We start from the raw sequence: 15,760 nt of genomic DNA on the forward strand, positions 1-15,760 counted from the left end.
TTAACCTAATCTATAGACTGAAATAGGCTAGCTAGGTATGAGTTGTCTTTAGCCAAAATGGGGCAGGCATTGCCTGCTGATAAGGATGTTAGCCGTCCATTTCTGATCATTTTTTTTCCTCGGTTACTCTCTCTCTCTCTCTCTCTCTCTCTCTAAAAAATAGACTACGTTATTAATTTTTGAATATGTATTTGAGCATTCTACTTATTAAAAAAATTATGTAAAAACATATGATATAAATCATATTTAAAGTATTTTTAGTGAAAAAACAACTCATAGAAAATAATAATTACACAGTTTTTTTTTAAATAGAACGAATGATCCGTATTTAACAAAGTTAACGGTGTCATCTATTATAAAGTAAAGGTAGCTTTACCATCAACGCTGTCTATTTAAACGCTTGTCGAAAAACGAGCATTTCATATATACACACTTATGAAAACACCAAAATACTTATTTAAAGAAAAGGAAGATAGTACTTAATTTAATATATTATAGTACTCCTGTGTATATACATCCATAGTTATATATCCTCCTTATCAATCAGCTCGCAATTGATCATATATATATATATATATATATATACCTAATATATTTTAATTTGATGTGACACATTCTAGCTAGTCGTATCTTTGTAATGGCCGTGTTTAGTTCAGCGTAAAGTTTGGATTTTAGTTGAAATTGAAGATGATGTGACTGAAAAGTTGTGTGTGTATGACAGGTTGATGTGATGGAAAAGAACTGAAGTTTAGATCTAAACACAACCAATGTTAGGATTTGTTAAGTGTAGTAGCAGATCACTCTCGGCACATGCAGTGAAGCTAGTGAAGTCGGCGGTGACAAGATATAAGTCGGCGGAAAAAGAAGCATATTCGAGCTAAATAGGCTATTGCTAGCTCGTAGCTCCTCCACACGTATGTTCACTGAGGATGCACATTCTTGTCTTCGTCTTCTTTCGCCCGTCAGCTCGCTGCAATAATTCAACTCTTCGGTTAATCAATTTAATTAATTAATCGCCGAAGAATCATATCGCCAGGAATAAGATGCATATTGCATGCGTGCTAGCTATATATCCATCTCTCTTATTAGCTAAAGCACATACGCGATTGTTCAATTCGTTCAAATCAGCCCAACTAGCACAGTAGCTAGCAGCTTAGCTAGCGCCGATGGAGAGATCAGCACTGCAAAGAGAGAGATTCCAAATTCTCCAACTTTTGCAAAAGCCGATCCATCTAATCTATCTATAGAGCTGCAAATATTTTATGTAAGCATACTGTACACAAGAGAGCTGCATTATTTCCATCCACATAATAAACAATGGGAAAGAAATTAGGGAAAGGGCTACCTCTCCCTATGGGAAGACGACACACCGTGTGGATATCGTATTTGCCTTTAGCTGGTGTTCATCTAGAAATATGGTGCATGCATGGTCCCCTATGCACGCGCATTTCGTTAATTTATCTCATGATTATTAGCTGATCATGCAACTACAAGATCTAGAATTCGTATTATTTTTTTTTGGCGGCCAACTGATTTCTTAACTGATCATGCATGCATCTACTGTGTAGTGATGCTGACATTACCTCTTAAGTAGAGCATGTTTGTTTGAGCTGTGCCTTAGTGTAAGACACAACCAATTTTGAATTAACATAATTATTTAGGGTTTCTAATTCGTTTTCATCATGTTTGTTTGAGCTGTGCCTTACTATAAGACAACCATTTTGAATTAACACAATTATTTAGGGTTTTTAAATCGTTTTCATCATTGTATTTATGTTGGGAAAATATGTAGTACACAAACCTGAAAACTAGTTTTCACTGGATACATAGATGATCGTCTTAAAATTTGTCCACATCCTCTAAACAAAAAAGATAACTCATAGATTAATATAGGAGTGAAAAAATTACTCACAGTTAAATCTGAGGTAAAATGGTGATGTGGACGTACACATCTCATCTATCCATTTGTATATCTAACGATAGTTTCTAGATCTGCACTACATGTTTTCCCTTGATTTTGCACCACTAAGGGCCTCTTTGAATCGCAGGGTTGAAAAAAATGAAGAAATAGGAAAAACACATGATTCTGGTAGGAATTGAAGTGTAAAACAGAGGATTGCAAAATACAGAAAAAACACAGGAATGATCGTTTGATTGGAGCGCAGAAAAAACGCATGAATCGAATGAAAGAGATAGACTCAAAGGAAATTTTTCAAGAGATTGGAGCTCTTGCTATATTTTCTCCAAAATCCACATGCAATGTGCCATTCCATAGGAATTTCATAGGATTTGAAAAGCTTCAATCCTTTGAATCAAAGGACCAAATAGGAAAATTTTCTATAGGATTTGAATCCTATGAAATTCCTACATAAATCCTTTGATTCAAAGGGGCCTTAAGAGTATAACTGTGTAGAAGTCTTATTATATAGGGAAAAGTCCATTTTACACCCTCAAAATCTTATGCTTGTGTAATATACACCCTCAAACTTCAAAACCGGATATAATATACCCCTCACCTGTAAATACCGGACATTTTACCTCCAGAGCTGTTTTGCAGTGGTTTTTGTACATGTGGATGACACTTCAGATGCCACATCAGTCCTTCGCCAGGTCGGATGAAATAGAGTAATATATCCTACGTTCTCTCTTATACATTCGTTCTTTCTCTCTCCCTGTTCATTGTTCTTTGAAACAACAAGGAAGCAGGCACGTCATGCATCTTTGAAGCAATAAAGAAGGCATGGGGCGGCGGTGGCGGCTGGGGTTCTCACCGCCGGCTCAGGTGGTGGCTGAGACCGGCTGAAAGGAGGCCTCCCTGTTGTGTCTGACGAAAGTACTAACATGCATGGATTAACAGAACATGCATGAATTAACAGGCTTAATTATACTGAAGAACCAACTGAACTTTTATCTTTTTGCACTTTGTCAGTAATTAGAGATTCAGAATTCAGAAATCATCTGTTGTGTTTGCCCATCCTACACTGAATTTTCTACTCCAATGATGAGCAGGGATTTTTGTTGGCACCAGCACGATCCCTTCGCCGGAGAACTCATCGTCAGTGTTCGCCAAGATTGTTCAGTCTAAGTAGACCAAGCATGTGCGCGTGTTCAGCAGCGGCACGGACCATCAGCTGCTACGATCGTTGGTGAACCCCGGAGAGGAGGTCATCCTCACCGTCCCGAACGAACAACTGGAGCATGTCGTGCGGTTCCTCCTGGTGACTAGGATCACGCGCATCATGACCAGCGACGACGTCCTGGTTAGGTCCCTCGGGAATGCGTATTTCCTCGTCCCCACGATGGTTAACCTCCACCCCACGCTCGCGGCGGCGCGCCTGGACGGCCGCGTGAAGGTGTCGAGCGCGTGCGGTGCCGCCAAAGCTTGTTCCGTCGGCCGACTCAGCCGCAAATAGCACCTACTTGCTGTGGCTTCCTCCCCGCGCGGAGCTGCTTCCCTACTCAGCCATCTCCGCTGGCGCGCAGACCTCCTCCGCCGATGACCACAGCAGCTTGTCGGAGATGCTCCTTCCTCGCGCCGCTGCCATCGCAGCTCATGAGAAAGTTGGTCAAAACATCCTGTGCGCTGATGTGGCATCCAAAGTGTCATCCACGTGTGCAAAAACCATCGCAAAAACAACTCTAGGGGGTAAAGTGTCCGGTATTGACAGTTGAGAGGTATATTATATCCGGTTTTGGAGTTTGGGGGTGTATTTTAGACAAACATAAGAGTTCGAGGGTGTAAAATGAACTTTTCCCTATTATATATATACTACCTCTGGTCTGTTTTTAATAGATAATTACACTGTTGATTTATTAACAAGCATTTAACCATTCATCTTATTTAAATATATAATCATTATTTATTTTTTAACGTAGTTTATCACTAAAAAGTACTTTAAGTATGACTTATGTATTTTCACAAAAGTTTTGAATAATACAAATTGTCACACACACATATATGTATGTATGTATGTATGTATGTATGTATGTATGTATGTATGTATGTGTATGTGTATGTGTGTTTAAAAATCAACGGTATCATGAGAGAGTAATTTTTATTTGTATGAGTCATGTGTCTTCCGTTTATAAAATATAGTCCATAAATACCTTGCAAATTAAGTAGACCCTTAATTTGTGTTCCGTCTATATATGTTTGTTAATTTCTTGCTAGTTTCGTACCTTTAGTTCATCTCACTACAAGGATCACGATTTTTCTAAGTGGCACAAACCGTCAAGGGAAGCATCAAAACCGCCATGTAAATTTGATTTTGTGGGACAATCTTTTAGGAATACCTGTCAAATCTACGGGAAAACTATCTTAATTGGCGGTTTGCCCGACAAAAAAAACTATGGCCATATCAAACTTTCCAGTGTGACAAGAAATCAACAAATACTCGTCGACAGACAACACCAACTACATCGCCAAGGTAATTAATTTCCATTGCACCCTTTAGCAATAATTCGTCTTTTCTGGATTCTAGTAGTGTCTCTCCAGTATAATCAACAATATATGGGAGTGGGGATGGTTGCTCTTTCTGGAAAAGGGAGGCCGCCACAAAAGGAAATCTAGATGCGAAGCACGTGCCTTTTCCAATTATTCATCCATTTCTTGATTTTTGTTTAGCATTATGTCGCTGTTACAATTTGTTCTGTGGCACACACGAAACAAAGCCAGCCATCAGTAGATAGCAACACTATATATAATTACCAAAAACTTTTATTAGGCATATATGCAGATGATTTAAATATGCTGAAAACACAACACTCATATATAATATTGTGATACATTCATGAATTTGCTTTCGATCGAATAATTCATTTGCATAACTTACAGCAAGCTGTTCGGACACAGCTACTGTAAAAGTAATTGTTGCAAGAATCCAGATTGTTTAACAAATGCTACTCAAATCTTGTAGTTGAAATTTGCAGGCAATAACAAGATGATTATATTGTAAAAGTGGATTCTTGGGATGCACTACACGTATGATAGATAATTTAATCGATCATCATATCGCTATCGGTGACATGATCAACCACATGGTTAATCTAGCTGGGAAAAAAGAGTTTACAAAGTTAACCATATATATGTTCGATCGAATTGAAGAAAATTCCGCAGCTTTGCATCCGCAACCCACTAAAAACATATTGTAATGAAGTAATTAATCAGCAGCCAGCAGCATATCGAATGGCAAGAGGATGGGAATAATAGTTAGTCCTTGTATATATTAATAATCCTTTATATAGGATTATGTATAGAATGATGGTGATTAATTTTGCTGAGGATTCCCACCAACGGCGTCGTTGGTGATGCAAGCCACTGGCGTAAGTTAGTTTGTGTGAATCTGACAATTAAACTCGATCTCTCCACATGTCATTACCTAAGAAGAAGTCGTCAAATTGCTGACAGTGTGGCTAAATTTGGGAGGGGTGTGAAAAGGCATGTGGTCTAGTGGTTATTTTTTTTAGATAATGGAAATGGGTTACATCTCCGGTCTCTGCCCATAGGCACATAGCCAAAAAGTCCAGAAGTGAATAGAAAAGAGGTTAAAAAAGGCGAGATGGGACAAACCCCCAACTTCTGCCGATAATATGATATACTAAAATCATGTTTTTTTAAAAAAATCACGTAGAGTCTATCACGAAATTCTGTAGGTACCACGCCATCCAAACTGGAGTAAAAGTTCCTTGGCTACCAATTTCAAGCGTGTAGCACCATTGCTCATAGTATCCTGTTGTTCCTGTAAAAGCATCATACACCAAGAGTGGAGCCAATTGGAACACATGAAGATAACCTGCATGATGTTAGGTATTTTTTATGGTTAAAAACCATATCATTACGGCAACGCCAAATTGACCAACATATAGCACTAGCTCCAAATAAAATCATTTTTTATGGGTCTAGGCACTCCCCTTAGCCAGTTACCAAAAATATCTTATGCATTGTGGGGAGGGGGAATATTGAAGGCAAAGAAGACACATCGCCAAGAAAAACGTGCAACATGACAGTCAAAGAAAAAATGTTGGATGGTCTCTTGTGTATTACAAAAACAGCATTGCTTGTTTCCCCTCCATTTTCTCTTTATGAGGTTATCTTTCGTCAAGATTACTTTTTTGTGAAGAAACCACATAAATACTTTGATTTTTAGTGGTACCTTTACCTTCCATAAGATCCTCTTGTGGATTATTACATTGGAATTGATGATCGCATTATACATGGATTTGACCGAAAAATGACCATTTTTATATAGCGACCAAATAAAGCAATCCTTTTCATTTGACAGGGTTATGTTAGCTAGTCGAGAAATCAAATCATTCCACTCAACTAACTTTGGTCCTACAATTGATCGTCGGAATGAAACATTCAACGGTGTTGTGCTCATAACCTCTACCAAAGTAGAATGTCTCTTTCGAACCACATTGTACAAAGAAGGATATTGATATTTGAGTGGTTGCAAGCCCAACCATGTGTCTTCCCAAAATCTTATTTCCATTCCATTACCAGGTTTAAAAGATCCATACTGAAAAAATTGATCTTTTACTTTCATTAGGCCAGCCCAAAATTGGGATGTTCCTGGTTTGTGTGACATGTGGGAGAGGGGTTTACCTTTTAAGTACTTGTTGCGCAAAAGGTTTTGCCATAGGCCTTCACCATTAAGAAGCTTGAATAGCCATTTGCTCAACAAACATCTATTCATGATATCAAGATTTAGGACACCCAGTCCACCTTGATCTTTTAGCCGGTATATATAATCCCATTTTGTTAACCTATATTTCTTTTTCTGGCTATCACTGCTCCAGAAAAAGCTCGATCGGTAGTAATCCAGTCTTTGAAGTACACCTCGAGGTATTTCAAAAAATAATAACATGAACATGGGAAGGCTCGAAAGAACCGAGTTAAGAAGAACCAATCTCCCACCATAGGAGTTATTTTTGCCCTTCCATGTGCTAAGTTTTCTTTGAAACATATCCTCCACACATTTCCAATCAGAATTTCTGAGTTTTCGATAGTGTATGGGGATTCCTAGGTATCTGAATGGAAAGGAACCAGAATTACAACCAAACAGTTGTCTATATTGGTCCTCCATTTCCTTAGCTCCCCCAAAGCAGAAAATTTCACTTTTATGAAAGTTTATTTTCAGCCCCGAGAGATGTTCAAACACACAAAGAATGGCCTTCATGTTTTTTGCTTGTTCAAAATACCGCATATATTCGGTTGGATTTAGAGGCCAGGTAAAAAAAAACCTCTCTAAAAACAATTTTGGGAGGGGTATATTAAATTGATTTGGTTGTCAAAATATGTTCCTCGGTCTGTCCTGCTACAATATATTAACCATGCTAATGAAGAACTGAATGACTTGTGAAATATGTTCCTCGGTCTGTCCTATAATATATTAACCGTGCTAATGAACTGAATGACTTGTGATTATTATTGGAGGGCACAAATGAATTAATTGAATACTAGTATAAAGCTGAAAAATGGAATTGAAAATATTAGTTCATCCACACCGTTCTATTCATTGGAAAAGAACAAATTGAATCCTGAAAATTTCCGATGGGGAGGGAGATCTAGATAAGAACAATAGAGAGGTCAGAGAGGAATGGCGCATGACATGGGGTGATTGGATAGAATCGGCGGTGGGGCAGATATGCACATGTGTGTTAGGTTAAATTTGGTTTAGAATTACAAGGCGCATTGGGAGAAGCTACTGCTTGCAATTGCACCGCCGTTTACATGGCTTTTGATCAGAGATTCAGAGCGTGCAGCTAGCAGAGTACTCCATGCAGGAGTAGTCATGACTCATGACTCATGAGTAGTCAAGCCTTCAGCAATGGACCATGCATGTCCCATATAGCTGGAAAGAAGAAAGATTCTTGCATATAATGTCGACACAGATAGTGCTATATGCGAATTCATGATCAACTTTTGATCAGTAGTTCATTTTATGTATATATATAATTATACTCCCTCCGTCTCATAATTAATATAAGGGATTTTAAAGGGATGTAACATTTTCTAGTACTATGAATCTGGATAAAGAGCTTATCTAGATTTATAGTACTAATAAATATTATATCCCTTCAAAATTCCTTATATTTTAGGACAGATGGAGTATATTGTATACACTTTTCTTTTTTGCTATATATTAATCCTATGTAATAGTCGAAAGATTATATTTTAGCTGTGAATTAACAGAAAGAAGTTTATTTTCTGTAAAGTTGTGGACTGTATGATCGATGCATGCATATATATGGTCCATCCAAGCTGTAGTAGGCTCCAAAGCAAGCTTATCTCGTTCATGTGTCAAGCTTGTCCCACATAGGAGAAGAGATGTCGAGATGGAAGAGAGAAGCTAGGCTATAGGCAGCTACTACGGTCGATACCAGTAGCTAGGTTGGTGACAAGAAAATTAATTAATTAATTATTAATTAATTAATTCGTCTTCTCTGTTGTTACATCAATCGGCCAATGGCGGCATCTCCCCGTTTATTCCATTCAAACGGAAACTGCCCAAGTAACCCATCCTTTCCATCTCCTATAAATACCGTACCATCTCCTCCACAGCTCACCATCCAAATCAACAGTAATGTTCTACAGTTAGTGAGATGTAGAGAGAGATATGGCTAGCTAATCCATGAGAGAGGTCTAGATAGAGAGAGGGAGAGATGATCAGTTCTTCAGAAGAGGCTACTACTAGCTATCTAGCTTCATGTTTAACTCTTCTTGGTTTGTGTTTTTGTGTGCTTGTTGGAGTTGTTAGGAGGAAGAGAGGGGTGAGAGGTGAGGCTGACAGAAGAGAGTGAGCACACATGGTGACTTTCTTGCATGCTGAATGGACTCATGCTTGAAGCTATGTGTGCTCACTTCTCTCTCTGTCAGCCATTTGATCTCTCTTTCTCTCTTTCTCCCTCATGTGTTATACTGTTCTCTCATATCTATCTTCTTTGAGGTAGTAATATACTTGAGCAAATTAAGCTGCTTAATTATTTGTGTATGATGATCAGCTGCTGATCCGGCCTCATTTCTTGCATATATGACCACAACCACATACATGCTTGTTCATTTTTTTTCACAAAGAAAGAGAACAGTTTAATTTAATTTCTTGGGGTTTTTGGATCAGTTAATTTGTCTTGAGAGGGGAAGAGATCTCTATGGGTTTTGGAGGTCTGACAGAAGAGAGTGAGCACACACGGTGCTTTCTTAGCATGCAAGAGCCATGCTGGGAGCTGTGCGTGCTCACTCTCTATCTGTCAGCCGTTCACCATGCCCAATATGATTAATCTCCTTCTCTCAGTTGACAGTAATTTCTTTGCCAGATCTCCTGTTAAATTTTCTGCCTAGCTAGCTATTATGCACATGCTTATTATGATGAGCCTGCCAATATCATCTCCACGGCAAAACACAAACTAGCTATGATTTGATTCATTATATTTCTTTTCGCTGTTTAATTAATTATATGCAGGCATACACTAGCTAGTTTCCAGCTAGTACAAAGACGAGACGAGGTCGTTCTGACGATTTTCATAGTCGTCAGAAGAAGGTGTGCATTGGTTTAATTTTTGTTCTTGGCTGTCAGACTAGATCATCTCTGAATGATCAAGAGCCGGATCAAATAATTATTGTGAGCACCGAAATCGATCATGCGTACTCTCTCTGTGAAGTATTTCTGAGAAATAATATGAGTGTAGCTAGTATATATACTCTTGAAGGGTGTCTAATTAATTGGGGTCTCTAGCTAGCTCCTTCTCTGAATCTGTCCATGAATTGAATCTACTATGTATGTGCTGGTGCTTACTGTTATTTCATGTACTACATATAATTGATAAATCAATTTAGGCTTTCAGTTTCTTTAATTTGTGAGCACAAGTTTACATTATATTGTAATTGGAATCTGTTGCAAGTACTATATACTGTTTTTTTATGCATAGCAGTTGAGAAATAGAATCCAATATACTTGTGCAATTTATTCTATGCCACCTTAATTAATTACTTCTTCCTAGTAATGAAGTGCTAGCTTCGATCTTTCAATATTACCTGTCAATCTTAATTTATACTTGTTTAATTTGACTGTAATTTGCCAGCTAGAATTAAATGTACATTAAATTGAATTCTTCAGTGTTGTTCTTGTGAAGTTAAAATAATTTCTGAACATTCACCCCTCTATAATCATTTGTCTATATAGAAAAAGCATGAAGCAATTCTAATCACAAAAATACATGGAGTTGTCTAGATCAAACAATTAATTAATCAATCATCAATCAAACCAAAGACGTGTAAGGTCATATAATACAAATTTAACTTGACAAGTTAATGAGTAGAAGATGTATGCAACGATATTTTCCCCGTAGCTTATACTACTGTCGATATATGCGTGTGACCATAGTTCACAAGCCCTGTATTTTATGATTTCAAATGTTCGTTCATACATATACACTACTACAAAAGCCCTTATTGACACCGATTGAGAACCGACCATAAATACCGATCGATTTTCCAGCCGGTGTCAATTTAACGGTACTAAGGGCACCCACAATGGTTATCTATAGGCTCTCTATAAGATATCCATGTCAGCATATTTTCCTACTTGAAAGAGATTAAATGAAGAGAGAGAGAGCAAAGCTATCTACTAACCTGGAGATAGTCTATAGAGAAAAACGAGACAATGTATTAGAAAGCTATAGATACCCATGTAGACATACTATTGAGATGGTTTACTATTAATCTAGTCTATTGCTGAGATGTACATGTTTTATAGATAGCACCTTACTTTACCATTGCGGGTGCTCTAATGCACAACCATATAGGTACCGATTTTAGAATCAACGCCTATAGAGATTATCTGCTATTTGTGACTATGTGCTATTTGCTATTTTTGAAACATGGAGCAATTAATCTGTTATAATAATCGGATCGGATGAACAAGTTGAAACAAAAAGGGTCCAAATTAAGCCATGCAGGTTTTTGCTATATAGTCGAGCTGTGTTGATAGTTGTAAAAAAAAAACTGTGTTGAAATCGTGAAAGTACCCAAGTTTGATCTGAAAAAAAATCGAAAAAGAAGCCCAAGTTGGGGCAATGCAGGCACACGCACGGCGGATGGATGGTCCGGTCCACATGTGTGAGAAGGGAAGCTCCACGTTCCTCCGGCCAATTCAGGTAATTGGGCCGTGGTAATTCATTTCGCATGACAGTAAGTCTATTTTGTCTCCCTCTTCTTGCTTCTGGTTGAACCACATCCCTCAACAGCAAAACCGGGTACAACGTCTCCCCCATCTTCGAAATATGGTGGAAAGGTGTTACACCCGGTTTTGCAGTTGAGAGATGCAATTCGATCAGCAGCAATAGTTCAGAGATGTATAATGGACTTATTCGTTTCTCAGGAAAATATTTCTTCTACTTAGCTTCATCTGGGCTTCATCCTTTTGGGGCAATCTCTGTTTGAGCCAGCATCTCAGCTATGCATGGGCCAGCAGCAGCTCAGCATAAAATTGGTCCCTGAAAAGTGTAAAAGTTACAAGTGGTTAACCGGTTACTTGTCCAGCAGAAATGGTTTGGTTTGGTTTGCCATCATGTCGAATGTACTTCTGGTTCTTAAATAGTACTCTCTCCGTTTTTTTAAATTATAAGTCATTTTGTTTTTTAATTTTTTATTTGATAAATTTATAGAAAATATTAGCAATATTCACAACGTTAAATTAGCTTCGTCATTACATGTAACTTTGATAACATTTTTGTTTTGTGTAGAAAATGTTGCTTTGTTTGATTAAGAAAAAAGTCAAATCAACTTATTATGATATAAAATAGAGAGAGTGTTCACCCTCTTAAGTACAACACTACGTACCAAAGTTATAATCATGGAATTGCGTGCTTTTTATGGTTGCGAATCACCTAACATGTATCAAACACTTTTTTCCCCTCCTCGCCAAATGATCTTTTTAAAAACTTTTTGGTAGACTTTTCTGGCCTCGGATAAAAGCGTGTACCTTTTACTTGAAGAAAAATAATAGCTCAGCATATTTAAAACACTATCTACCTTGGCCACGCCCTCCATCATTGTCATTTCGATCCCCCGTCATTCATGTAGAATTCGGGTTGAAAAAACTACAAGCTCCATTTTTTATATATATGTTTATCATAATTTGCATACGTCCCTTTCATAGATCATCCTTTTGTCATCCTAGCCGAAAGGGCGGCTGGGCTGACCTCCTTGGCAAGGAAAATCAATCGGATGGAAAAGAACATTGGATTTGACCTATTGAAAATGAGATCAGAAGAAGCACTCCTAATGGTGTCAATGTGATGTTAGTACCCCTTTTCTGCCTAATCTCCACCCCAGATTCTCTCCCAGGTTGAGAAAAAGAAGAAAACCTAGAAAAAAAAAAGTGGCTTTCTGTGATGGACGGTTTTGTTTGGCGTGTTTGGCTGTGGCCCTCTATATCACTGCTGCTCTATCTATCTATCATTCTATCTCTGCACTGTGCCACTGTGCTACTGTGCTCCTGCTTTAGCCTTAGGGGCTAATAAAACCTTGTCAAGTTGCAATTTGTGTGGTGATTATGCTCTGAAAATCTTAACAGTGCCTGGGGTGGCAGGGTCATGACAAGGCACTTTTGCTGTGTATCTTGGTGTGGGGTTTTCATGTCCACTCGTAATCAGAAATATTTCCACATGTTTCTGCATAAAAAGCATGTGCTTCATTAATTCTTGAGAAATGTCGAGCTAAACCAGGCTAATAATTTGTAACAACGCAATGTTATTTAACATGTGTCCATTGATGTATGATGCTTATCAGTCCCAACGTTTCATCTACAATTGGTTATCACAACATTAGTGACAAAAAATAATTTTTGATAAAAATTTTATATATGATTTTTTGACGATTTAAAAGCTAATATTAAAAAAAGCTATGAAAAAAATAAAACCAACTCTAAAATTAAGATTTTAAATCAAAATTTTGGTTGCAGCTAACAAGCTGCATAGGAAATGATGAAGCAATATGTATATAGTAATAGTACTATATATGCTATTGCAATTAACACTAATATCCAGTTAGCAAGCTATTAACTAGTGTGGAACATATGTGAATTTATGATATACCATGACGTCGAAGTGGAAATAATACGATGACGTTAGAGCCATTGTAACTTATCTAATAATTTACAAAATACATCAAAATGTACAAGTACAACCTAAATTTCAACTTGTTTATGGTTGACCGACAACGTTGGATTTGTTAATCTTGCCTAAAGCCGACCTTAACTGCTTCTTGTAAATCCAGACAAACTAGTATTCCTTGGACTGTGACATCTTGAGTCATCCTTGAAAGCTCAATGTATGACAAGATGAACGACAAAGTGCAAAGCATAATTTCCATTTTATTCTGTAATCACCTTTTCTGCACGTTGGTGAAATCTTAACTTCGAATTATCACAATTTCCATTTCTCCCTCCATGGATGAACATAAAATTGGTGGTCCACACCACACGAGTCATCAAAGCCATCCAACATCTAAAATTTCGTCTGAATTCTCACAATCCTTTGTAGTGTTTTTTTATACAAATCATAGCTAAATACACAATCATGCACAGTACACACCATGCATCTCTTAATAAAATTTGGCCGGGGAACATTTGTTGGCTCAGCAAAAAATCTTGTTTCATTTTCCTTTTTTTTTTCTAAATACCATGGCCTCCTGAAACAGATCTTATCCCAACATTTTCTGATGTGGTCTTCTTTTAGAACAACAAAACCATGAGTAAATCACAATCTCCAAAAAGGTGAACCGAGCAATGTCAATATAAAAGCAGCCGTGCACAAACTAAAAACTGAAGGAAAAGAACAAATTAAAAGTGGGAAAAATCTATACGTACTAACTTTTTCTTACTAAATTTTTACTAACATTGACATGTCGTATTATGAGTGCATTTAGATTTTTTATATCTTCCATCTACTTGAATCAAACAGTTGAGATGATTGTTAGTGCAAATTTAGTAAGAAAATTTTAGTACGTGTAACAGTGCTCTTAAAAGTGCATCTATCTGTCGTGTGCCTGCATCACTAGATCACTGCTGGTACACATATATAGGCTGCCCAATTTTTTTTCCTGCATATATTAGCAGAAAAAAGAAAGGAGATAAAGCACCGTTTACTTCTTTCGGCCACCGATTTCTCCAAAAACGCACGCTTCTTTCTGTCTGAACTTCCTTCAGCATCAAGCCCTTTCTTTTCAGAATATCTTCAGTCTCACTCTTCAGGCATCTGTATATATCACAACACCACCTGGTGCTTAGGTTTGTTAGAGAGAAAAAAAAGTGTATTTAATTAGTGTTAATTGCAAGTTATGATGCAATGTTATATCCTTTTGGTTTTGGAGGCAGCATTAAGTTGATTTGTGTAAATGATTTGTTTTCTTCCAAGAAAACTTCATCTGAAAGTGTTCTTTTCTTCAGAGCAGCAGAGCATGTGTGCAGTGTTCCTGATCAGTACTTGTGTACTATTACCTGTCAATTGCTAAGAGCCTTTACCAAAAAGTTTCAATTATTTGGAGAGACAACACACTTATTGACAAAGGGAAATAAAGCATTTTTTGGCACTAGAAACAAAAAGCAAATTATATCCAGTTTATAATAAGGCAAAGAAATGGTGAAAAAAGAAGGTAATAATACATGAATGTATCTGCAAAAAACGTGATGACTTTCTAGATGTCTTCCTCTTCAGGCATCAAACCACCACCTGGTGCTTAAGTTTGTTAGAGAAAAAAGTGTATTTAATTAGCGTTAATTGCAAGTTATGATGCAATATTCCACCCATTTGATTTGTAGGCAGCATTAAGGCCCGTTCTTTTCTGATTTTGAGATGCTCATTTTCATTTGCACGCTTCGCCTCTAAACGGTGTGTTTTTAAATAAATTATATATAATTTTTTTCTTGAAATACCTTTTAAAAACAACCTTTCTGCTCTTTAGTGGTTAATTTATTTTTTATACCCTCAAACAGCTATCATAAAATCAAATTATCCATCAATCAATAAATTTTAGGCATTTTTAAACTGGTTTAGTTTCCAACTTTTTTTTTCAAACTTCTAACTTTTCAAACACATCAAAACTTTCCTACACACACAAACTTCCAATTTTTTCATCACATCGTTCCAATTTCAATCAAACTTCTAATTTTGACGTGAACTAAACACACCCTTAGTTAATTTGTGTAAATAATTGTTTTCTTTCCAGAAAACTTCATCTGGAAGTATGCTTTTCTTCAGAGCATGTGTGCAGTGTTCCCCAGTGCTACTTGCCAAATAGTATTGCCAAGAGCCTTTACAAAAAGTTTAATTTATTTGGACATAACACGCTTATTTATAAGGGAAATAAAGCATATTTTGCACTAGAAACAAAAAGCAAATATACCCAGTTTATACTACAAGGCAAAGAAACGGTGCAAAAAAATAAAAACAACACAAACAAAAAAGTAGTACTAATACAGGAATGGATAAGCTGGTGACCTCATTGCAAAAATAGAGGGGCGTATTTGCAAAACGTGAAGACTTTCTAGATGTCTTCCTCGATAAGGTTCCAGATAAGTCCAATAACTTCCATCTTTTTATTTTTTTCTTTTGAAAAAGCTCACCTATGCACTTTCATCAAGCTAACATGTCATTTTAAACTAACCACCAAACTGTTTTGTGAGCTCTGGGCAAAAGAAAAAAAAAGACATAAACAAAAACAAAATGTCAACCAAACATCTACAGGTACTGTAGATGATAA

The 15,760-nt window shown here is 37.0% G+C and overlaps 1 long non-coding RNA gene across 1 annotated transcript; it reads left to right on the forward strand.

Moving 5' to 3' along the window:
• Nucleotides 1-8,892: 8,892 nt before the first annotated feature.
• On the forward strand, nucleotides 8,893-12,547 carry LOC4325665 (uncharacterized). The gene is made up of 2 exons (XR_001544338.3): nucleotides 8,893-11,154; nucleotides 11,379-12,547. It is a non-coding gene; the product is annotated as an uncharacterized lncRNA (long non-coding RNA).
• Nucleotides 12,548-15,760: the final 3,213 nt, after the last annotated feature.

The sequence above is a fragment of the Oryza sativa genome, chromosome 1 (genome assembly GCF_034140825.1).
Source record: "Oryza sativa Japonica Group chromosome 1, ASM3414082v1".
Classification (NCBI taxonomy): Eukaryota; Viridiplantae; Streptophyta; class Magnoliopsida; order Poales; family Poaceae; genus Oryza; species Oryza sativa.